Genomic DNA, 3,068 nt, shown 5'->3' with positions numbered 1-3,068 from the left:
GTCTGAAACGGTTACATTTATCGTCTGCAAAGCTATGTCGCGTGCTGCGGTATGCGGAGACACTAGAAGCACCATAGTAGAACACAGATGAAGCTTCTAAGTTGATGTAATAGCCAGTAAGAAGTAGTACAATTCGAGTTTTAGTTATAGATTATTGACTTTTTAGCTGGCTTTTGTGACTTGGTCATGAGCTAGGACCTTAACATTTTGCATGAAAGGAGGACTAGCAGCCGAGTTGCACTGGAGAATGTGAATAGTGTTCATATGTAGTAGAAACCTGAGAAATCCGTCCGTTTTCGTCATTTGTTATCGAATCGACTTAAAGCCAGATCGTCACATTGGCCGCTCTTCTCTCTGAAACGGTTGTACTTATCGTCTGCAAAGCTATGTCGCGTGCTTCGGTATGCGAGACACTAAAAGCACCATAGTAGAACACAGATCAAGCTTCTCAACTGATGTAATAGCCAGTAAGAAGTAGTACAATTCAAGTTTTAGTTATGGATTATTGACTTTTTAACCTTCTTTGGTGCCCTGGACATGAGCTAGGAACTTAAGAATATGCATGAAAGGAGGACTAGCAGCCGCGTTGCACGGGAGAATGTGAAAAGTGTTCATATGTAGTAAAAGCCTGATAAATCCGTCCGTTTTTGTCATTTGTTATCGAATCGACTTAAAGCTAGATTGTCACATTGTCCGCTCTTCTGTCTGAAACAGTTACATTTATCGTCTGCAAAGCTATGTCGCGTGCTGCGGTATGCGGAGACACTAGAAGCACCGTAGTAGAACACTGATGAAGCTTCTAAGTTGATGTAATAGCCAGTAAGAAGTAGTACAATTCAAGCTTTAGTTATCGATTATTGACTTTTTACCCTTCTTTGGTGCCTTGGATATGTGCTAGGACCTTACGATTTTGCATGAAGGGAGGTCTAGCAGCCACGTTGCACGACAGAATGTGAAAAGTGTTCATATGTTGTAAAAACCTGAGAAATCCGCCCGTTTTCGTCATTTGCTATCGAATCGACTTAATGCCATATCGTCAAAGTGGCCGCCCTTCTCTCTGAAACGGTTACATTTATCGTGTGCAAACCTATGTCGCGAGCTGCGGAATGCCTGAACACTAAAAGCACCATAATAGAACACAGAAGAACCTTATAAGTTGATGTGACTGTCATGTGCAAAGCTATATCGCGTGCTGCGGTATGCGGAGACACTAAAAACTGCATAATAGAACACACAAGAAACTACTAAGTTGATGTGATAGCCAGTACGAAGCAGTGCAATTCAAGTTTTAGTTATCGATTATTGACTTTTTAGACGGCTTTGGTGCCGTGGGCATGAGCTAGGACCTTAAGATTTGCCAGGGAGGGAGGTCTAGCCGCCGCGTTGCATGGGGGAGTGTGAAAAGTGTTCCTATGTAGTGAAAACCGGAGAAATCCGCCTGCTTTCGTCATTTTGCTATAGAATCGACTTAATGCCAGATCGTCATATTGGCCGCTTTTCTCTCTGAAACGGTTACATTTATCGTGTGCAAAACTATGTCGCGTGCTGCGGTATGAGGAGACACTAAAAGCACCATAACAGAACACAGAAGAAATTTCTAAGTTGATGTGATAGAACACAGAAGAAGCATCTAAGTTGACGTGAAAGCCAGCACGTAGCAGTACAATTTAAGTTTTAGTTATCGATTATTGCCTTTTTAGACGGCTTTGGTGAATGGACATGAGCTCGGAGCTTGAGATTTTGCAGGGAGGGAAGTATAGCTGCCGCGTTGCATGGGGGAATGTGAAAAGTATTCATATGTAGTGAAAACCGGAGAAATCCGCCCGTTTTCGTCATTTGCTATCGAATCGACTTAATGCCAGATCGTCATATTGGCCGCTCTTCTCTCTGAAACTGTTACATTTGTCGTGTGCAAAGCCATATCGCCTGCTGCGGAATGCCTAGACACTAAAAGCACCATAATAGAATATAGGAGAAACTACTAAGTTGATGTGATAGCCAGTACGAAGCAGTACAATTCAAGTTTTACTTACCGATTATTGACTTGTCAGACGGCTTTGGTGCCGTGGACATGAGCTAGTACCTTAAGATTTTCCATCAAGATAGGTATAGCATCCGCGTTGCACAGGGGAATGTGAAAAGTGTTCATATGTAGTGAAAACCTGAGAAATCTGCCCGTTTTCGTCATTTGCTATCGAATCGACTTAATGCCAGATCGTCATATTGACGGTTCTTCTCTGTGAAATGGTTACATTTATCGTGTGCAATGCTATGTCGCGTGCTGCGGTATGTGGAGACACGAAAAGCACCATAATATAATACAAAAGAAGCATCTAAGTTGATGTGATAGAAAGTACGAAGCAGTATACTTCAAGTTTTAGTTATCGATTATTGAATTTTTAGACGATTCTGGTGCCTTAGACATGAGCTAGGACCTTACGACCCTGCATGAAGGGAGGTATAACACCCGCGTTGCACGCGAGAATGTGAAAAGTGTTTATATGTAGTGAAAACCTGAGAAAACCGCCCGTTTTTGTCATTTGCTATCGAATCGACTTAATGCCAGATCGTCATATTGGCCTGTATTCTCTCTGAAACGGTTACATTTATCGTGTGCAAACCTATGTCGCGAGCTGCGGAATAACTGAACCCTAAAAGCACCATAATAGAACACAGAAGAAGCATCTAAGTTGATGTGATAGAAAGTACTTAGCCGTACATTTCAAGTTTTAGTTATCGATTATTGACTTCTTAGACGGCTTTGGTGCATTGGACATGAGCTAGGACCTTAAGATTTTGCATGAAGGAAGGTCTAGCAGCCACGTTGCACGAGAGAATGTGAAAAGTATTCATATGTTGTAAAAACCTGAGAAATCCGCCCGTTTTCGTTATTTGCTATCGAATCGACCTAATGCCAGATCTTCATATTGGCCGCTCTTCTCTCTTGAATGGTTACATTTATCGTGTGCAAAGCTATCTCGCCTGCTGCGGAATGCCTAGACACTAAAAGCACCATAATGGAACATAGGAGAAGCATCTAAGTTGATGTGATAGCCAGTACGAAGCCG

This window comes from Schistocerca gregaria, unplaced genomic scaffold, assembly GCF_023897955.1.
Source record: "Schistocerca gregaria isolate iqSchGreg1 unplaced genomic scaffold, iqSchGreg1.2 ptg000049l, whole genome shotgun sequence".
In the NCBI taxonomy this organism is placed as follows: domain Eukaryota; kingdom Metazoa; phylum Arthropoda; class Insecta; order Orthoptera; family Acrididae; genus Schistocerca; species Schistocerca gregaria.
Note: the sequence above shows the minus strand (reverse complement) of the source record.